This window comes from Coregonus clupeaformis, unplaced genomic scaffold, assembly GCF_020615455.1.
Source record: "Coregonus clupeaformis isolate EN_2021a unplaced genomic scaffold, ASM2061545v1 scaf1389, whole genome shotgun sequence".
Lineage (NCBI taxonomy): Eukaryota > Metazoa > Chordata > Actinopteri > Salmoniformes > Salmonidae > Coregonus > Coregonus clupeaformis.
The window spans coordinates 77,809-101,172 of NW_025534843.1; the positions used below are offsets into that span (position 1 = coordinate 77,809).

General features: G+C 44.7%; 1 pseudogene; it reads right to left on the reverse strand.

Annotated features, from left to right (window-relative positions):
- Positions 1 to 833: 833 nt before the first annotated feature.
- Positions 834 to 22,824, reverse strand: LOC123486970 (annotated as a pseudogene).
- Positions 22,825 to 23,364: the final 540 nt, after the last annotated feature.

Genomic DNA, 23,364 nt, shown 5'->3' on the forward strand with positions numbered 1-23,364 from the left:
AGCAATGCAATTATACTGTAGGACCAAGAAAAGGCCTCCTACACAGCTTCCCTTTCCAATGAGTTGAAGAGAGAATGAGTGTGTGCGTGCAAATGCAAATCCCATAATGGGTGACATATGTTAGCTCTACTATAGCACCTGAAATCCCTGGATTGTATATACACTGCCTCCTAATTGGCCTCGCCAGGGAGTGACACTGCATGATGGGGGATTGTGATTGGATGAATTCAGTTCAGTGGAGACCTTTTCAAATTGGAACAAAAGAACACATCTTCCAAATAAAGTTTAGTATTACATACCATTTCCAAACAGACATTGTTTTTAATGCTACTACACTGTAAAGCAGCAGAACCATCCTCATATTGTACCCAATAATACCACTGCGTGATTACACTTTCACACTGTCATGCCAACCTGTGTGTGTGGCAAAAGAGAGAGCGAGAAACATAAAAATGAGCCTACAACCCAAAAGTGTTTGAGAAATATTTTCTTATTCAGGTGTATAGCCAGTGAGAACAGACAGTTTGATGGAATACTTGGTTACAGTAGGAGAGTGAAGTAGTAGGGAGAAGACAACACAGACACCAGATCACCTCGGTAACCATGGCATCCCTCTGTAGTCGAACTAAGCTAGACACATCAGAAGCTACTGCGAACAGATGGCAATAACTGTCCTCTAAAATACACTTTTACTTAAGTCTATAACAAGCATGTTATCACTTATTTAAAAGAAACCATCAAGACATACTGATATAATTACTCTCTTGTGTAAAGGTATGAATTCATAGCTGAAATCAAAACATCTTAAAAACACTGCGTAGTAGGGGGGTTGTTGTTGAGGGGGGTGTTTCCTTTCCCCATTTACAACATCTTCCTCTTCTCAAACTCCTGCATGGAGAGATGGACAGAACAAACAGAGGAGGGTGAAAAAGGGGGGAAGGAGAGGAGAGGGTGATTTATTCATGTGGATCTCACACAGTTTGTTTACTGCTACAGGGGTGGGGGGATGGAAGGGGTGTTAGTAGACCCTGACAAGGCACTTTCCTTTCTTCCTGGGGGGAAGTCTTCAAATGGCACCCCCATTCCCCACATAGTGCACTACTTTTGACCAGAGCCCTATGGCTGCCATTTGGGATGTAGACAATATATTTCTCTCAGAGATTATTGAAGAGTTTATAAAAGACAAATAACATTCAAAATCGTTATTCCGGATGCAAAGATAAATACCTTACAAACCGAATAAGGCTATGGAAGGCTCATATACAGTGTGGAATAGTCCAAACACAGAAAACATGTATATTCACACCAAGATCAAAGATCCATAGTCATATTATACGACAGTGAAAAAATAAGAAGCACATAACCAAAAGGATGACGGAGAACATTAAGCATCGGATGTCAGCCATTTACATAGACCATTTACTAAATATCAGCAGAGGAAGGATGACAGAATAAATACTCTCCTTCCCTTCGTCCTAGAATTTCCCATTTCAGAGGAAAAAGCTCCTTTATGCAAATGTCATTTATCAGGTCTGCAGCAACACACATGCATGATGTTGCCCATTGGAAAATGCCTTCCTTCCAAAATGCCTGGAAGTCTACTGCCTCCAAGTGGTTGAAAACAGCTACTTGCTCAACGCCACAACTTTGACAGTGCTAGAGCAACTCGGCGGGGGTGTGTGTTATCTGTAATGTAATACTCAGGAGTGTTAAGGGAAGACGCCCTTCAGTCTCACACGGGCAGATTAAGTGATCTGTACGCGCCAATCAAGGTCGGGCCTTGACTTTCTGAGAAAGGGACAGATAGAAAGAGAGAGAGAAGAGGGGGAGGGAGAAAGAGACTGGGGGATGAGCGGCTGTGTTAGGGCTGACATGGTGGCCCGGAGGCTTCAGGCCCTCTCTGATGGATGAAAGGAGGGAAAGGGTGGAAGGTGGCACAAGGTCCACTCAGAGTCCAAAGGGAGAATGATAGAAACTATTCTCTCTGCTACCGCACGGCAAGCAGTACCGATGCACCAAGTCTGGAAACCAACAGGACCCTGATCAGCTTCTACCCCCAACCAATAAGACTGCTAAATAGTTAGTTAAATAGATTACCAATAGCTACCCGGACTATCTGTATTAACCTTTTTGCACTAATGCTTTTGACTTATCACATACGCTGCTATTGTTTATTACCTATACTGTTGCCTAGTCACTTATCCCTACCTATATGTACATATCTACCTCAATTTCCTCGTACCCTTCACATCGACTCCGGTACTGGTACAGTACCTTGTGTATACAGTAAAGTTATCGTTACTCATTGTGTATTTATTCCTCGTGTTATAATTTTTATATTATTCTATCTATTTGAATGCATTGTTGGGAGGGGCCCGTAAGTAAGCATGTGACATAAAATGTGATTTGAAGAAGGAAAGACAGAGGAGAGAGGGGAGAAATAGTGATAGCTTGAGATATGTATTTAGGCAAAGGGGGAAACTGTAAACGAAAGGTGTTGCAGAGTAAGAGGAACAGGAGAGAGAGAGAGAGAGAGAGAGAGAGAGCGAGAGAGGATAGTCCTTGTGTGCTGACAAACAGTCAGGAGGGAGAGTGTCAAAGGTGCTCAAGACAGAAAGAAGGGGAGAGGCGGAGCAAGATGAAGGGAGAGGAGAGAGGGAGGGATGAAGAGTGCTGTGTGTGACATTTTTGTGAAGGGAGGCCATGAGAAAGAGTGAGAAATGGAGAGCGCAGCACACATGAATGGAGGTTTATGTGGGCCTGACAGTCTGCCTGGAATGCTAGGTGGGTGGAGTTTGCACCTTTGGGACTATTCTATCAGTGACAGGAAAGCTTAAATCTAGCGCAGTACAATATTTGAAAGAAAACAAATACTTGAATCTAGGTGTGACAGAAGGGGAGCTTCACTGACCAAGCAAAAACAAACACTAGAGGGTTAGGCATTGTACTGTACTGAGAGCAGAGCATGTTATACCAAACCAAACTAACCCCAGCGGGCACTACTTTGTTTGTTTGCTCTGGTGTGTATTATTACGCCAATTACAGCAGCCGCCAATGAGATTAACAGAGACGTATGAACACAATGGGCCGGGAAATTAACACTGCCCGGGAAAGAGTTTTATCATTACGGCGCAATGATTATGAATTAAACCAAAACAGTGCCACCACCGCACAAATCCATATCTGTGCTGTGGGGTTTGCCACCCTGCGCTCGCTTTCGTAATGAAAGAATAAGATGATGAATGGGTGTAATACACGCTGTAACTTTTTATACGTCTTGTTAAAACAGGCTTCCTCCGGTGATAAATTGAAATAAAGAGGCAGCAGCAGCGTAGCTAAGTTACCGCCCTGGCATCAACAGCCATGCTTATTAATTTCCCCCCTTCACCTTGCTGTTGCCTTTTGTTTATTGCATATTAAAAATTCAATCCCAAGTCCCACAACTGCTTGTTAACGAACCCAAACACTGAAAACAACAACATACACTCAAGTAGAAAAACAAAAAAATTTACTCAACATACAGTCAACTTGATTTAGTTCATGGTTTTTTTCTACTTTTGTATGTAGATTGTTTTAGTATATCTGGAGGAAGAGGCAAGGTTGGGATGTGGGACTAAAGCGACTAAAGTAACCCTTTGCCGTCCTCCCCAGCTGCTTTGGGAGAATGGTACGGTCTGTCGCGCCACTGGTCTCACCCATAGAGTTGGCTAGAGGGCTCGAGCCATGGCAAAGATAGATGAGCTCTTTAATACATCTCTATAGTCTCACCTTGAACATGGTGCTGCCCAGTTGGGCGGGGGACATGCTGACCACAACGCCCGCCTGCTGTAGGGCGGCAATCTTCTCTTTGGGACCGCCCTTGCCCCCCTGCGATGATGGCACCTGCGTGGCCCATCCCACGGCCCGGGTGGGGCAGTGAGCCCGGCGATGAAGGACACCACGGGCTTGGCATTCGCTCCCTGGGGGATTGAAGGGAAAGGGATTGAGGGGGGAAAGAGAGCCTCAGTCACACCTGTATTCTCAAACAAATGACAGACTAGACATTCCAAAACAAAGACAACACGTTTTCCTATTAACAGCCCCTCTTAAAATAGGTCATCTTTAGACCCTCTTATTTATTATTAAAACAAAGATGGTAGCGTAGAGTAAATCTTGAGTAATTCTATAGTAATTATATTCACATTCATGCCAATATTATATTAGCATGCTCTGTCCAGATGTGTGTGAAAGAGTCAATGAGACCATTTAATTGCATGGGTATGAGCGTGGATGGGCAGATACACTCCTCCTCACACACACAGCCCCCTCCCTCCATTTCATATGATCTCATTCTCGCAGAAGAAGGTAATTAGTCACACGGACACTGATTAGCTCTGGCGCTGTCCGCTTCAGCCTCGTCCTGATGGATGGCTAAATTCAACAGCAGAAATAATCTTCCAGGCTGGCCGAGGAGGGGGAGAGAGAGCTAATATTTCACACTCAGGAATAACATTGTATTGGGGATGAAAGACGTAAGGGTGGGGCTTGTTCATTAGGGGCACGTAAAGGAAAATCATTTTGAAATAGATAGTGAAAATGAGTGTTTAATATTAGACTAGGTACTGTAGTATCTACCCACTTCTGTCCATTTGGTGCTAAATGAACACAACCCAGGCCTCTCTTCAGACAGCTCCTTCTAGGGGACATGCCTTGTGATAAGGATCTCCCTCCCTCTCTCCCCATCTTCTCTTGCTCTCTCTTTCTTTCCCTCTCTCCGATAACACTACGTCTGAGGGAGAGGGTAACACAGTGTGTCGAACAAACTGTCCGTCAAGCAAACAATCAATCAAATTTATTTTAGACATAGCCCTTTCATACATCAGCTGATATTAAGTTGCACAGAAACCTAGTAAAAACCCCAAACAGCCATAGTAATGCAGGGTGTAGAAGCACGGGTGGATGGGAAAACCTAGAAAGGCCAAAACTAAGGAAGGAACCTAGAGAGGAACCAGGCTAGAGGGGGGAACTAGTCTGCTGAACGGGTGGAGATTAAGTAACAGAAAATCATGCTGAAGAGATGTTAAAATGTTCATAGACAAGTATGTAAATAATAATCAGGAATAAATCTCGTGGCTTTTAGCAGAAGCCGATCATTAAGAGTTTAAAACAGCAGGTCTGGGGCAGGTAGGGGGTTATAAAGGCAGAAATAGTTTGAAACTGGAATAGCAGCAAGGCCAGGCGGACTGGGGAAGAGGCAAGGGAGTACTAAGACCGGCAGCTCCCGACGAGTTAGGGCTCAGGCCTTCTGCTGGCAATATACGATCATTAAGAGTCTTAAACAGCAGGTTGGGACAGGGAGGGGTTGTAATCAGCAGGCAGAACAGTTGGAACTGGAATAGCAGCAAAGCCAGGGACTGGGGACAGCAAGGTGTAGCATGCCCGATAGTCTGACGATGGTCAGTGGGCTGGTGTCTAGAGAGAAAGAGAGAACTGAGAGAATTAGAGAGAGCATACTTAAATTCACACAGGACACTGGATAAGAGCAGGGGAAGTACTTAGGGATAAACTAACGACCTCAACCCCTGGACACATAAACTACTGCAGCATAAATATGAGGCTGAGACAGGAGGGTGGGAGGATAGCACTGGGTCCCATCCGAAGAAACCGGACAGGGCCAAACAGGAAGGATATAACCCCACCCACTCTGCCAAAAGCACAGCTCTCAGCACTACTCAGAGGGATATCCTCAACCACCAACTTACAATCTGAGACAAGCCAGTAGAGCCCACAAAGGTTCAACAGAAAAAAGGGGGGCCAGAAGATAGCCAGGAATAACACAGAACTTCCAGGAGATGAAAGAGCACCAGCAAGCAGAAGTGACTCAGCCCCGTAACAGGAGAGGCAGAGAATCCCAGTGGAGAGAGGGGAACCGGCCGGCAGAGACAGCAAGGGGGTGTGCTCCAGAGCCTTCCCGCTCACCTTCACACTCTGGGCAGACTACACTAATATATGACCTACTGAAGAGAGTAAGTTTCAGTAAATGACTATATAGTGAGACCGAGCCCGCGTCTTCGACATGGGTAGGAGACGTCATAAGAGATCTATAGGGGAGAAAGCCTGCCTGCCGCGTTTGGCTTAGAAATTTAGGGAAAAGAGGTGTGAGTAGCGATCGATATTGGTATGTAAAGGCAGGACCAACTCGGAAAGATAGGTAGTGAGCAAGCCCGTGTAACGTTTTATAGGTTAACAGTAAAACCTTCGAAATCAGCCCTTGCCTTAACAGGAAGCCAGTGTAGGGAAGCAGCACTGGAGTAATATGATCAAATTTCTTGGTTCTAGTCAGGATTCTAGCAGCCGTATTTAGCACTAACTGAAGTTTATTGTAGTGCTTTATCCGATAGCCGGAAAATAGAGCATTGCAGTAGTTCTAACCTAGAAGTAACAAATGCATGGATTAATTTTTCTGCATCATTTTGGACTGAAAATTTCTGATTTTTGCAATGTTAGTAGATGGAAAAAAGCTGTCCTTGAAACAGACTTGATAGTGTTCGTCAAAAGAGAGATCAGGGTCAAGAGTAACGCCGGAGTCCTTCACAGTTTTATTTGAGACGACTTTACAACCATCAAGATGAATTGTCAGATTTAACAGAAGATCTCTTTGTTTCTTAGGACCTAGAACAAGCATCTCTGTTTTGTCCGAGTTTAAGAGTAGAAAGTTTTTAGCCATCCACTTCCTTATGTCTGAAACACAGGCTTCATAGCGAGGGGCAATTTTGGGGCTTCACCATGTTTCATTGAAATGTACAGCTGTGTGTCATCCATAGCAGTAAGTTAACATTATGTTTTGATCAATCCCCAAGAGGTAAAATATATAGTGAAAACAATAGTGAGTCCTAAAACGGAACCTTGAGGAACACCGAAATGTACAGTTGATTTGTCAGAGGACAGACCATTTCACAGAGACAAACTGATATCTTTCCGCACAGGTAAGATCTAGAACCAGGCCAGAACTTGTCCGTGTAGACCAATTTGGGTTTCCAGTCTCTCCAAAAGAATAGGGTGATCGAGTGGTGTCAAAGGCAGCATTAAGGTCTAGTAGCACGAGGAAGATGCAGAGCCTCGGTCTGACGCCATTAAAAGGTCATTTTACCACCTTCACAAGTGCAGTCTCCCAGTGCTATGATGGGGTCTAAAACCAGACGAAGTATTTTCGTATACATTGTTTGTTTTCAGAAAGGCAGTGAGGTTTGCTGCCCGCAACAGCTTTTTCTAAAATTTTGAGAGGAATGGAAGATTCGATATAGGCCGATAGTTTTTATATTTTCCAGGGTCAAGGTTAGGCTTTTTTTCAAGAGAGGCTTTATGTCACTGCCACTTTAGTGAGTTTGGTACATCCGGTGGATAGAGAGCTGTTTATTATGTTCAACATAGGAGGGCTAAGCACAGGAAGCAGCTCAGCAGTTTAGTAGGAATGGGATCCAGTATGCAGCTTGAAGGTTTTGAGGCCATGATTATTTTCATCATTGTGCTCAAGAGATATAGTACTAAAACACTCAAGTGTCTCTCCCGATCCCAGGCCCCCGCAGAAGCTGAGCAGATCCAGGACAGCTAAGCCCTGGAGGAATAGCGAGATTCAAAAGAGGAGTCCGACTAATTTCTTTCTAATGGTCATGATCTTTTCCTCAAAGAAGTTTCGCTTGAATTTATTACTGCTGAAGTGAAAGCCATCTCTCTTGGGGAATGCTGCTTTTAGTTAGCTTTGCAACAGTATCAAAAAGAAATTTTGGATTGTTCTTATTTTCCTCGATTGTTGGAAAAAGTAGGATGATCGAGCAGCAGTGAGGGATACGGTACTGCACGGTACTGTCTTTCCAAGCTAGTGGAAGACTTCCAGTTTGGTGTGGCGCCATTTCCCGTTCCAATTTCCTGGTAGCTTGCTTCAAAGCTCGGGTATTTTCTGTATACCAGGGAGCTAGTTTCTTATGACAAATGTTTTTCGTTTTTAAGGGGTGCAACTGCATCTAGGGTATTGCGCAAGGTTAAATTGAGTTCCTCAGTTAAGTGGTTAACTGATTTTTGTCCTCTGACGTCCTTGGGTAGGGGCAGAAGGAGTCTGGAAGGGCATCAAGGAATTTTTGTGTTGTCTGAGAATTTATAGCACGACTTTGATGCTCCTTGGTTGGTCTGAGCAGATTATTTGTTGCGATTGCAAACGTAATAAAATGGTGGTCCGATAGTCCAGGATTATGTGGAAAAAACATTAAGATCTACAACATTTATTCCATGGGACAAAACTAGGTCCAGAGTATGACTGTGGCAATGAGTAGGTCCAGAGACATGTTGGACAAAACCCACTGAGTCGATGATGGCTCCGAAAGACTTTTGGAGTGGGTCTGTGGACTTCTCCATGTGAATATTAAAATCACCAAAAATTAGAATATGATCTGCTATAACTACAAGGTCTGATAGGAATTCAGGAAACTCAGAGAGGAACGCTGTATATGGCCCAGGAGGCCTGTAAACAGTAGCTATAAAAAGTGATTGAGTAGGCTGCATAGATTTCATGACTAGAAGCTCAAAAGACGAAAACGCCATTTTTTTTTTTTGTAAATTGAAATTTGCTATCGTAAATATTAGCAACACCTCCGCCTTTGCGGGATGCACGGGGGATATGGTCACTAGTGTAACCAGGAGGTGAGGCCTCATTTAACACAGTAAATTCATCAGGCTTAAGCCATGTTTCAGTCAGGCCAATCACATCAAGATTATGATCAGTGATTAGTTCATTGACTATGACTGCCTTTGAAGTGAGGGATCTAACATTAAGTAACCCTATTTTGAGATGTGAGGTATCAAGATCTCTTTCAATAATGGCAGGAATGGAGGAGAAGTCTTTATCCTAATAAGATTGCTAAAGGTGAACACCGCCATGTTTAGTTCTGCCCAACCTAGGTCGAGGCACAGACACAGTCTCAATGGGTATGGCTAAGCTGACTACACTGACTGTGCTATTGGCAGACTCACTAAGCTGGCAGGTTGGCTAACATCCTGCTGCCTGGCCTGCACCCTATTTCACTGTGGGTCTAGAGGGGTTAGGAGCCCATCTATGTTGGTAGATAAGATGAGAGCACCCCTCCAGCTAGGGCCATGGAGTCCGTCTACTCCTCAGCAGGTCAGGCTTGGTCCTGTTTGTGGGTGAGTCCCAGAAAGAGGGGCCAATTATCCACAAATTCTATCTTTTGGGAGGGGCAGAAAACAGTTTTCAACCAGCGATTGAGTGCTGAGACTCTGCTGTAGAGATCTGGTCACTCCCTAACTGGGAGGGGGCCAGAGACAATTACTCGATGCCGAACACATCTTTCTAGCTAATTTACACGCTGAAGCTATGTTGCACTTGGTGACCTCTGACTGTTTCATCCCTAACATCGTTGGTGCGACGTGGATAACAATATCTCTATATCTCTACAAGCCAGGAAAGGTGGTCCTCCTGCTTAGGCTTTACTTCACTTCTACCATTTCAGCACAGGCTTTACAAATGGAGCCCCCTGAAACTGGCAGGTATGTACAGCAAGACAACCGCTATTAATTTCAAGACACTGATACTTGTTTAAGCAGATCAGCCAAGAAAATCAAGAAAAAAAAATTGGGAAAAAAAACCCGGCTAACGATGTACAGTATTAACAAGAAATGGCTCTGAAAGCAAATGTTCACTGAACAGGGGAACATGACTGCAATCAAGGGAAAAAAAAGGTACAGAAAGGATACTAATTAGTAGAGGTGAATGTTTCCGCTTGTAAGGTGGCCCAACATTTTTCCTCTAAATGTATTAGAACGAGGGGTGGCCATGCCTTTTCCTAAAGACCGACCCACCTGCAAGGCTTTTGTTCCACACCTGATTGTACTACTCAGCTGCTTTTCAGGACCTTGACTAGCTGAAGCAGGGCTGGCGCAAAAGCCTGAACACCCAGTAGCTCTCCAGGAGAAGGGATGGCCACCTCTGTTTCAGAATCTTTATTCACAAAGTGTCCCTGTCCATACAATCTTATTCATTATGATCAACAAGGAAAAACTGATACTGGATCAGCACTCCTACTTACTCTGAGACGCTTTATGAATACAGGCCCAAAGCCGTTTCTCTAGCTAGGCCCTAAAAACTCCAGTTCCAGCTCTCGCTAGTCCCATCCTAATGAATTCACAGCTTTGACAAACGAACCACCCCTGTGTGAATCAACTCTTAAATCTACCTAAACATGTAAGGCTGTAATTAGTCAATTAATCTTCATCTTCACTCGGAGAGAAAATCGGTGGATAATAAGAGAAGTCGAATTAGCATTTGAAAGTTCCCACCGCCTTTGTCCTCCATTGTTAACCGTGGAGATGTATTACTTTAATAATGGAACTAGAGAGAAGAGGAGGAGAAGAGGGTTGTTTCCCCACCTCTTCTTCAGTTCCTTCCCCCACTGGAGGAGGGGTGGAGTAGGAGGCAGGGGTTGTTTCAAAGGGGAAGCCTTGTTGTATGCTCGAGAGTAGAGTCTCAATCTTGTCAGATTAAGACGATAGACAATTACAAATTGAGGAGGCACCCTATTCACACACTAGATGTGAATGGAGTGTGCTACACACTCCCACAACTATTTCTCAAAATCCTTCCCTGGCCTCCTAGACGACAATTGGTGTGTGTTAGTGAATTACAAGGGCTTTGCGTCATGCGTAAAGCACCTGGGGGGGGAGCGAAAGAGAGAGTGAACAAGTGAGCGAGAGCAGGGGCTAAGAGTCAGAGGATAAAATGAAAAAGGATTAAAGGATACGTTTAGTGTTCACGGTGGGTTAGCTGCCAAATACTCTACCTGTCTCATTGGAAAGCCTGGGCTCACCGGTGTTAGGTCTTATGTAGCCCTTTTAGTTTTACAATGCATGGAGAGGCTGAAGAATACTAGGTGACCTCTGCTGCTTTCTCCCTCCCTCAGATGAGACTAATGCCGTGTTCAAAACAACTGGGAAATCTGAAATCTCAGACTTTCGGACAGCCGTGTGTTCAAGACAACTGGGAAAAATAGTTTTGAACGGTATTCCAACTCGGAAATTCTGGCATCTTTCTAGAGCTCTGACTTTCCGACCTGAAGATCACTGACGTCATGATTTGACCCCCCACCCCCCAGAGTTCCCAGTTCTCTTGAAAGAACCATGACAGATCAGTCCAGTAAAATAAAAAAGCTAATTATTAAAATGTATGCTCAGCTGTGCCTGTGCAAGTGCTACACCAACTGGATCTATTTTGAAATATAATATGGTCTGAGAAGAACAATATTGGCAGGCCAGGCATTTAGCCAATATGCTGTGATAATGTATTAGGCCTACTGCACAAACCTCATTCCTACAGAACTCTTTTTATTAGGCAGTAAGGTTTAAAAAAAAATATCTGAGCAGTAGATCTCAGCTTGCTTTTTTGACTGCGAAGTGATCTTGACTCAGAAAAAGGTTGGTGACCACTGCTTTACACCAACCCTATTTCGACAGTCTTTACCCATCCCCACCTAACTAACCTAACCTCCGCCAACCTTAAATAATATGTATGGACAAATTACTTAAAACCTGCAGGTAAAATGTTTTACAACTTATAAGACAACCCGTAATAATGTGTTTTCATAAGGCTTAAGTTACAATGCCTTATGTCTATGTATCAAAATATCAACTGACTCAAAATCAATTTCTAAGACCAAGAGCACCGCTGTCGGTCCTGTCCTCCGTAATGGAATCAATACGCGGCCGTCGTTAACAGTGCGTACGTCTCAAATGGCACCCTAGTCCCATATAGTCCTATGGGCCATGGTCAAAAGTGGTGCACTATGTAGTGAATAGGGTGTCATTTTGGGACGCGAGCCAGGGGGAGGAACGGTCCTGTCGCCCGACATCTACTACATCTCTTCCAGGAAGATAAAGTTCAATACATGTAATGTTGCCTGACCGTTCATTGATCATGTCCTCCGCATATTTCACACCAAACCCTCATTTGTAATCTGTCCAGTGCAATGAAATTCATTAGGGATCTGTCCCAAATGGCACTCTACTCCCTAGCACACTACTTTTGACGAGGGCCCGGGCTTTGGTCGGAAGTAGTACACTATATAGGAAATAGGGTACCATTTGGGACGCAGCCTAGGATGATGTGATGCGTCTGCTGTAACTAATAGATTGAAGGGTTTGAAGGTTTTTCATCTGTGGAGAAAGAGAGATCATTTTGAAATATCTAGCTATGCTGGTAAGGGCATACCAATAGAGCATACCAATGTGATATTGTATTGCACTTTTCGGTCCCAAATGGCACCCTATTTGCTGTAGTGTCATTGTATTATACTTTCATATACGATTCCATTAAGTGTCTGAAAATATGCCAAGCTGATCTTATAATGACAAATTAGAGTAAAATAAATGACAATACAGTTAGTATCTGTTAGGGTTGGGTGGTATCCAGATTTTCATACCGTCATACTACACTGCTCAAAAAAATAAAGGGAACACTAAAATAACACATCCTAGATCTGAATGAATGAAATAATCTTATTAAATACTTTTTTCTTTACATAGTTGAATGTGCTGACAACAAAATCACACAAAAATTATCAATGGAAATCAAATTTATCAACCCATGGAGGTCTGCATTTGGAGTCACCTCAAAATTAAAGTGGAAAACCACACTACAGGCTGATCCAACTTTGATGTAATGTCCTTAAAACAAGTCAAAATGAGGCTCAGTAGTGTGTGTGGCCTCCACGTGCCTGTATGACCTCCCCTACAACGCCTGGGCATGCTCCTGATGAGGTGGCGGATGGGACTCCTCCCAGACCTGGGACTAAAGCATCCGCCAGACTCCTGGACAGTCTGTGGTGCAACGTGGCGTTGGTGGATGGAGCGAGACATCATGTCCCAGATGTGCTCAATTGGATTCAGGTCTGGGGAACGGGCGGCCCGTCCAGAGCATCAATGCCTTCCTCTTGCAGGAACTGCTGACACACTCCAGCCACGAGGTCTAGCATTGTCTTGCATTAGGAGGAACCCAGGGCCAACCGCACCAGCATATGGTCTCACAAGGGGTCTAAGGATCTCATCTCGGTACCTAAATGGGAGTCAGGGTACCTCTGGCGAGAACATGGAGGGCTGTGCGGCCCCCCAAATAAATGCCACCCCACACCATGACTGACCCACCGCCAAACCGGTCATGCTGGAGGATGTTGCAGGCAGCAGAATGTTCTCCACGGCGTCTCCAAACTCTGTCACGTCTGTCACGTCTGTCACGTGCTCAGTGTGAACCTGCTTTCATCTGTGAAGAGCACAGGGCGCCAGTGGCGAATTTGCCAATCTTGGTGTTCTCTGGCAAATGCCAAACGTCCTGCACGGTGTTGGGCTGTAAGCACAACCCCCACCTGTGGACGTCGGGAGTGGACCCTCATGGAGTCTGTTTCTGACCGTTTGAGCAGACACATGCACATTTGTGGCCTGCTGGAGGTCATTTTGCAGGGCTCTGGCAGTACTCCTCCTGCTCCTCCTTACACAAAGGCGGAGGTAGCAGTCCTGCTGCTGGGTTGTTGCCCTCCTACGGCCTCCTCCACGTCTCCTGATGTACTGGCCTGTCTCCTGGTAGCACCTCCATGCTCTGGACACTACGCTGACAGACACAGCAAACCTTCTTGTCACAGCTCGCATTGATGTGCCATCCTGGATGAGCTGCACTACCTGAGCCACTTGTGTGGGTTGTAGACTCCGTCTCATGCTACCACTAGAGTGAAAGCACCGCCAGCATTCAAAAGTGACCAAAACATCAGCTAGGAAGCATAGGAACTGAGAAGTGGTCTGTGGTCACCACCTGCAAAACCAGTCCTTTATTGGGGGGTGTCTTGCTAATTGCCTATAATTTCCACCTGTTGTCTATTCCATTTGCACAACAGCATGTGACATTTATTGTCAATCAGTGTTGCTTCCCTAAGTGGACAGTTTGATTTCACAGAAGTGTGATTGACTTGGAGTTACATTGTGTTGTTTAAGTGTTCCCTTTATTTTTTTGAGCAGTGTATTTCTAAATAAATATATTTTGTATTTATTTTTTATGCACAAAATAATTGTAGGCAACATGGATCTTGATCCAGGAGGGGATTGTCTGTCTCTGTAACCAAGAATCTTGATCTTGCCATCTAGCCACTTAGCTAGCAAGTTACCAAATGCATAGCTTGAGCCCTGAGCTGGACATAACATATTTGGCACATCTTACATACAGTGAGGGAAAAAAGTATTTGATCCCCTGCTGATTTTGTACGTTTGCCCACTGACAAAGAAGTGATCAGTCTGTAATTTTAATGGTAGGTTTATTTGAACAGTGAGAGACAGAATAACAACAAATACATCCAGAAAAACACATGTCAAATATTTTATAAATGTATTTGCATTTTAATGAGGGAAATAAGTATTTGACCCCGTCTTAATCAGAAAGATTTCTGGCTCCCAGGTGTCTTTTATACAGGTAACGAGCTGAGATTAGGAGCACACTCTTAAAGGGAGTGCTCCTAATCTCAGCTTGTTACCTGTATAAAGACACCTGTCCACAGAAGCAATCAATCAATCAGATTCCAAACTCTCACCATGGCCAAGACCAAAGAGCTCTCCAAGGATGTCAGGGACAAGATTGTAGACCTACACAAGGCTGGAATGAGCTACAAGACCATCGCCAAGCAGCTTGGTGAGAAGGTGACAACAGTTGGTGCGATTATTCTCAAATGGAAGAAACACAAAATAACTGTCAATCTCCCTCTGCCTGGGGCTCCATGCAAGATCACACATCGTGGAGTTGCAATGATCCTGAGAACGGTGAGGAATCAGCCCAGAACTACACGGGAGGATCTTGTCAATGATCTCAAGGCAGCTGGGACCATAGTCACCAAGAAAACAATTGGTAACACACTACGCCGTGAAGGACTGAAATCCTGCAGCGCCCGCAAGGTCCCCCTGCTCAAGAAAGCACATATACATGCCCGTCTGAAGTTTGCCAATGAACATCTGAATGATTCAGAGGAGAACTGGGTGAAAGTGTTGTGGTCAGATGAGACCAAAATGGAGCTCTTTGGCATCAACTCAACTCGCCGTGTTTGGAGGAGGAATGCTGCCTATGACCCCAAGAACACCATCCCCACCGTCAAACATGGAGGTGGAAACATTATACTTTGGGGGTGTTTTTCTGCTAAGGGGACAGGACATGTACCGTCAAATGTTGGGTGAGATCCTCCTTCCCTCAGCCAGGGCATTGAAAATGGGTTGTGGATGGGTATTCCAGCATGACAATGACCCAAAACACACAGCCAAGGCAACGGCAAAGGAGTGGCTCAAGAAGAAGCACATTAAGGTCCTAGAGTGGCCTAGCCAGTCTCCAGACCTTAATCCCATAGAAAATCTGTGGAGGGAGCTGAAGGTTCGACTTGCCAAACGTCAGCCTCGAAACCTTAATGACTTGGAGAAGATCTGCAAAGAGGAGTGGGACAAAATCCCTCCTGAGATGTGTGCAAACCTGGTGGCCAACTACAAGAAACATCTGACCTCTGTGATTGCCAACAAGGGTTTTGCCACCAAGTACTAAGTCATGTTTTGCAGAGGGGTCAAATACTTATTTCCCTCAATAAAATGCAAATCAATTTATAACATTTTTGACATGCGTTTTTCTGGATTTTTTGTTGTTATTCTGTCTCTCTCACTGATCAAATAAACCTACCATTAAAATTATAGACTGATCATTTCTTTGTCAGTGGGCAAACGTACAAAATCAGCAGGGGGATCAAATACTTTTTTCCCTCACTGTAGTTAACTTATAGTTTTCTGGAAAACCTGGGAATTTTGGGAACGCTACCGACATCTTGCAACCCTAGAAAATAAAAAATGTTTGACGCATGGAATTGTTCAAGGAGTCAAACTAAAGAGAGCAACAATTTTAGGGCTGGCTTTGCATTCAGCGTTTTCATTTCTCAGCGTTGACAAAACAGCAGCTCAGGTTAAACAATTTCAGGCTTTGGTTAAACTGCTGCCTCTGGTGTACAACGCTCAACACACAATCGACTTTCAGAGAACTACCCGCCACTTACACACTCAAATTGGCTTTTCATGCATGTTGGTGTCGCGAGCCATTGGTCTCGGTTTGTCAACACTTTGGATGATTGGGTGAGCCGGTTTGTACATGAGGGAGGGGGAGAGAGAGAGAGAGAGAGAGAGAGAGGGGTTGCGTCCCAAATGGCACCCTATTCCCAATGTAGTGCACTACTTTTGACCTGGGCCCATAGGGCTCTGGTCAAAAGTTGAGCACTATTAGAAAATAGGGTGCCATTTTGAACTCATCCAAAGAGTTGTTCTCCCGAGACAGAGGGTGGGGAGAGAGATTTGCATGCATTAGGACAGCCGAAAGCACATCAAATTAATTTTCAGCTGCTGAACACCTGACACTGACAGACAAACCGCATAGTGTGTGTACACACCTACCTCACAAAAATATCTTTGCTCAATCAAAATTCTGTGTCTTGACAAATCTAGAGAGGGCAAAACACCCACTTGGCAATAACTGTCGCTGAAAGGCACTTAACCACTTTTCAAGCCTTGCATAATTCACCATCCATGCTCCAAAGAGCAGTCTCTCCCACGCCTGCCTGGAACGAGTGTGTCAAAGGTGTGTGCCGTATTCTGCACCATGAACCCTAACACTCTCTGGAAGGACATGCACTCTAGCTCACACCCTCAGCCTGTGCAGAACCCAAGATCCATTAGCATGTGGGAACACACACACACAGTACGTCTTACTATACTTGAGGACCAAAAATTGATTCCCATTCAAAATCCTATTTTCCCTAACTCTAAACCCTAATTCTAAACCTAAAATAACCTTTTTACAAGTGAGGACCAGGAACATTTACTAATTTATCGGAATTTTATAGTTACAGTGGGGAGAACAAGTATTTGATACACTGCCAATTTTGCAGGTTTTCCTACTTACAAAGCATGTAGAGGTCTGTAATTTTTATCATAGGTACACTTCAACTGTGAGAGACGGAATCTAAAACAAAAATCCAGAAAAACACATTGTATGATTTTAAAGTAATTAATATGCATTTTATTGCATGACATAAGTATTTGATCACCTACCAACCAGTAAGAATTCCGTCTCTCACCGACCTGTTAGTTTCTTTAAGAAGCCCTCCTGTTCACCACTCATTACCTGTATTAACTGCACCTGTTTGAACTCATTACCTGTATAAAAGACACCTGTCCACACACTCAATCAAACAGACTCCAACCTCTCCACAATGGCCAAGACCAGAGAGCTGTGTAAGGACATCAGGGATAAAATTGTAGACCTGCACAAGGCTGGGATGGGCTACAGGACAATAGGCAAGCAGCTTGGTGAGAAGGCAAAAACTGTTGGCGCAATTATTAGAAAATGGAAGAAGTTCAAGATGACGGTCAATCACCCTCGGTCTGGGGCTCCATGCAAGATCTCACCTCGTGGGGCATCAATGATCATGAGGAAGGTGAGGGATCAGCCCAGAACTACACGGCAGGACCTGGTCAATGACCTGAAGAGAGCTGGGACCACAGTCTCAAAGAAAACCATTAGTATCACACTACGCCGTCATGGATTAAAAGGTCCCCCTGCTCAAACCAGCGCATGTCCAGGCCCGTCTGAAGTTTGCCAATGACCAATGACCATCTGGATGATCCAGAGGAGGAATGGGAGAAGGTCATGTGGTCTGATGAGACAAAAATAGAGCTTTTTGGTCAAACCACTCGCCGTGTTTGGAGGAAGAAGAAGGATGAGTACAACCCCAAGAACACCATCCCAACCGTGAAGCATGGAGGTGGAAACATCATTCTTTGGGGATGCTTTTCTGCAAAGGGGACAGGACGACTGCACCGTATTGAGGGGAGGATGGATGGGGCCATGTATCGCGAGATCTTGGCCAACAACCTCCTTCCCTCAGTAAGAGCATTGAAGATGGGTCGTGGCTGGCTCTTCCAGCATGACAACGACCTGAAACACACAGCCAGGGCAACTAAAGAGTGGCTCCGTAAGAAGCATCTCAAGGTCCTGGAGTGGCCTAGCCAGTCTCCAGACCTGAACCCAATAGAAAATCTTTGGAGGGAGCTGAAAGTCCGTATTGCCCAGCGACAGCCCCGAAACCTGAAGGATCTGGAGAAGGTCTGTATGGAGGAGTGGGCCAAAATCCCTGCTGCAGTGTGTGCAAACCTGGTCAAGACCTACAGGAAACATATGATCTCTGTAATTGCAAACAAAGGTTTCTGTACCAAATATTAAGTTCTGCTTTTCTGATGTATCAAATAGTTATGTCATGCAATAAAATGCAAATTAATTACTTAAAAATCATTCAATGTAATTTTCTGGATTTTTGTTTTAGATTCCGTCTCTCACAGTTGAAATGTACCTATGATAAAAATTACAGACCTCTACATGCTTTGTAAGTAGGAAAACCTGCAAAATCAGCAGTGTATCAAATACTTGTTCTCCCCACTGTAGTTTACCATTCTTGTGAGGACTTCTGGTACTCACAAGTATAGTAAAATGTGTCCACACACACGTTTTGGATGTGGGGGCTCTGAGTGTGCACTCCTAAGGGGGTCGTCGGAATCAAAGCGATGAAAGGGAGTACCTGACAGAACTACACACATCTTTCCAAAAGGGTCTGGATGATTCACAAAAGTACTGGTGGACCATTGACAAAGTGTTAACAGTCTGGTAGCATGTTAATGTGTGTGGGTCTCCTCTTACAGAGTTGTGCTGTTTGAGGTAATTGGCAGCGTTCTCCTCTGCGTTGCCTCCGATCTCTCCGATCAGGATGATACCCTCCGTCTTGGGGTCCTGTAGGAACACCTCCAGGCAGTCGATGAAGTCTGTCCCGTTGAAGGGGTCCCCGCCGATGCCTGAACAAAAACCACACAAACCATTAGAAAACACTGTTACGCTGCTTATATCCATAAGATGGATGTCAGATGTGACCGTAGGCATAGAGTACAATGTACTTAGAATGTTTATTTTTAATTGGTTTTATATGTGGAAAGTGTTATGTATGCATTAAAAATAACTACACTGAGTGTACAAAACATTAGGAGCGCCTTCCTAATATAGAGTTGCACCCCCTTTCGCCCTCAGAACAGCCTCAATTCATCGGGCATGGATGCTAAAAGGTGTTGAAAGCATTCCACAGGGATGCTGGCCCACGTTAACTCCGATGCTCCCACAGTTGTGTCAAGTTGGCTGGATGTCCTTTGGGTGGTGGACCATTCCTGACACATACGGGAAACTGAAAAACCCAGCAGCATTGCAGTTCTTGACACAAACCGGTGTGCATGGCACTTACTACCACACCCCATTCAAAGGCACTTCAATATTTTGTCTTGCCCATTCACCCTCTGAATAATACACATACACAATCCATGTCTCAATTGTCTCAAGGCTTAAAAATCCTTCCTTAACCTGTCTCTTCCCCATCTACACTGATTGAAGTGGATTTATCAAGTGACATCAATAAGGGATCATAGCTTTCACCTGGATTCACCTGTTCAGTCTATGTCATGGAAAGAGCAGGCATTCCTAATGCTTTGTACACTCAGTGTATATTGTCTATACCAGGGATGTGCAACTGGCGTCCCTTTTTGTAGGCCCGCAGAAAAATTATCTCTGCCCCATGGCAAAGTGTAGAATTGCATGAAATTACTCTAAAACTTCAGATTGTTCTCTCTGCTGTCAAGAGGGGAGAAAACAACTTCAGTTAGTGAAATTGTTGTTATTTGACATTTTCCTTAGGGCCCTCAAAAGGCTAGGGCCGGCTCTGACTGCATGGGCGGGTACGCAGACCCGCAAGCCTCTGAGGCCCCTCATGATCAGTTCAGATGTTTTTGTGGCCCCCACCCCCATCAAAGTTGCCCATCCCTGGTCTATACATTTGCAGTATCTGTATACCATAACATTTAATCCCACGTACCGATGCAGAGAGACTGCCCCAGGCCAACTTGTAGTCTGGTGCACAGCTCAGCATGTGAGAGTTCCAGACCTAGAGACAATGCCTGAAAGATGGGGGAAAAAATACCTATATTTCACAACCACTGGCAACACAGTTCCCTTTCCTGTATGTAGATAAGGAGAGACTGAGGACAAGTTCCAATTCTCTTAACATGCATCCTTCCTTCTTGAGAGGTAAGGAGGAAGGATGCATTTTTAAGTATTGGAAAGGACCTGTATTTATACTGTATGGGTGAGGCCCAAATTGCACCTTATTCCCTATATAGTGCAATACCTTTGACTGGAGCCCCAGGGACAATAGTGAATAGGGTGCCATTAGGGACGCAGACACTGTATGCCTTTGCAATGAGCAGCAAGTGGTCTAGGATGTCTGTGCAGCGATGCAGCTCCCCAGCAGTCCCTCCATCACTACACCAGTGGAGGCTGGTGGAAGGAGCTATAGGAGGACAGGCTCATTGTAATGACTGGAATAGAATAAAAGGAACAGAGTCAAACGTGGTTTCTATATGTTTGACACCGTTCCATTTATTCCATTCCAGACATTACAATGAGCCTGTCCTCCTATAGCTCCTCCCACCAGCCTCCACTGCACCTGGAGAAATATTTGCTATGGATGTGTCTGCTGACTAGTGCCTACAGGGTTGCAGCACTGACATCTTATCAAACGGTCTGCCGCGAGACAGTGAAGAAAATAAACTGCTTGGTCGCTCGCTGAGCGACTATCATGGATCGCCACATGGGCAGAGGTCCTTTCTCCCTCTCACTTTCTCTCCCTCATCTCTCTTTCTCCCTCTCGGACTCATTCTCACGATTCAACTACACACGTCGTTTTGGAGACTGAAGCACGTATTTGGGATCTCTAACCTACTGTTAACTTTCCATCAGACACAGAACAAGCTGTTGGTCTGTCAGCATTATGACACTGCTGCCAAGTAAAATGGGATATTATTCAATGATTCACTGAGATGAATGCAAGTGAGCCAGGGGAAAATATCATACCAATCCTCCCTTTCTTGTGAATGTGGCCCGGCATGATCCCGATCTTGCATTCTCCCGGCTGCAAAATAGGAAAACACAAAGTTAATACCAAAAGAGTGTGTGTTCTAGCCTCTTACGTTGATCGCTCTAGAGCAGTTGCGGCCGATGAGGCGGGTAGTGACCTGGCGCATCTGCTTGTGTGTGTGTATACTAAATACCAGTGCGTGTGTGTATATGTATTCTTACATTAATAACTCCGGGGCAGTTGGGGCCGATGAGGCGGGTGGTGTTCTGGCGCAACAGCTTGTGTTTGACCTTCACCATGTCCTGCTGGGGGATTCCCTCTGTGATGCACACCACCAGGGGCATGCCGGCGTCGATGGCCTCGATGATGGCGGCACCCGCAAACGGAGGGGGCACGTAGATGACTGTGGCGTCGGCCCCGGTGCCCTCTCTAGCCTGGAGGTGTGGGACAGAGGGACATGGTGAATTTAGGGCTTTCTATTCATCAATGTATGTATTTACTTAACAATTTCTTAACCAGGCAAGTTAGTTGAGAAACAGTTCTCGTTTAGGGCTGAATAAGAAATAGTGGAAAACATTTAACCTCCTTGACAGAGTTGAAGACAGGCACGCCGAGGTGTGTCCTCCCCCCCTTGCCGGGGGATACGCCACCGACTAGCCGGGAGCCATAGTCGATCGCCTGCTGACTGTGAAACGTCCCCTAGAGGGAGAGAGGAGGAAGAGTCAGCTAGCCCATTCCCAATTCACCCAGTCATTTCTCTTGACCTTAGCCCGCTTCAATGTTTGATTGCAGATCTGTAAGATGGAAGCAATGTCGTGGAGATCCTTCAGTTCAAAGGGTTAGGGGCCAAGGGGAAGGGGTAGGGAGGTAGCGGCTGACAGTGTGTGAAGATGGAGCGGGGAGTTGTCCCGGTCACTCACTGGCGCCAACGGCCAACCTTGAGATATCATTAAAGACAGGTAGTTGGGAATGAGGAGAACAGGCCTGCCATCCACCATTAATCAACTGGGCAGAATGGTGCCCGGTGCCCGCAAGAGGGAGGGGGCATGGGAATCAAGCTGACATGGATGGGCAAACAGACACCACCAGCATATTAAGACTAGGTACAACAGCAGGTAAATCAAGGACTATGTGAATGGGGGTCAGAGAGGAGATTTGGTATAGGATTTTCAGGTATTTTACTGTGTCTAATTGTCACTTAGTCACGCATTTAGGTCAATGGGACACTAAGTGAAAATTCAACTTAAGTGTAAGTTAGGATTAGCCTGTAACTGAAATGGGGCTTAGGTTGGCATCACATACAATCAGTTTAAATCCAACCCAGGCACACTAAACGACCATAATCAATGGCATTATGTCTCTGTATTTCTTGAGGTCATCAATAAAAATCACTCATAGTCCCAACTTTACTTTTTCAGTGGGCACCCAGTCCAATAATGTGTCGTAATATTATTAATATTCAACCTGCCAAGTTCCAGCAGCCTTCTCGGTGAATAATTACAGAGGCTGTCTAGAAACGCTATAGATAAGTGGCTACAAGGGCCAACCAGGAAACGTCCAATTCAATGATCCTAACATTAAAACTATAATTACCAGCAGTAAAGAAAGATAAAGGAAAGACTGAGCCAGCACTTTTTTTCCTCCCAATGCAGATATCTTTAAATTTCAATATTTCTTCCCTGCACCAGACTCATCTATTTTCTTCCTCTATTCATTTTTAATGCAACATGCACTGTCTGCTCACTTTGCTCTTTTCGCCGGTGGTGGCGGTCCTAGCTATCATCCACTAATGATAGGACAATGAATTTGAAGTATGGTTTGCTTATCAAGCCATAGAGGAAAGTCAGTGCACAGTTCATCCCTTTCTAATTAGCATGAGTGTTCATTAGAATAACTATATTTAATAACCCTATATTGAAGAGTTGTTGCAGAGGAGGGGGGCTGGGTATTAACCTACAAGGTGAAAGAGGAAAGAGATGTTTGCTTGTTGGACAATGATGCCGATACTCTTCTTTCGACTGGGCCACTTTGACAGACAATTACAGAGGTCTTCCATCCTCATCTAAGACAATATCGGGGAACGAGGTTCTGCTGTCATTTAACTACCACTCACTGTCTGGGGATAAGGTGCTCAGTTGCAGATAGCTAGCTACTGTGTGTGTGTGTGTTGCTTTAATTTATATGTTAATCTTTTTTTTTTACTCAATGTAACACATTGCAAATTCAAATCCTTAGCCAGTGGATAGATAGTTGGTTCTTTTTAAATCTGTAGGCCTACATACTCCTACATGGCAACTTTGGCAATGAATATTTTGGGAAGATG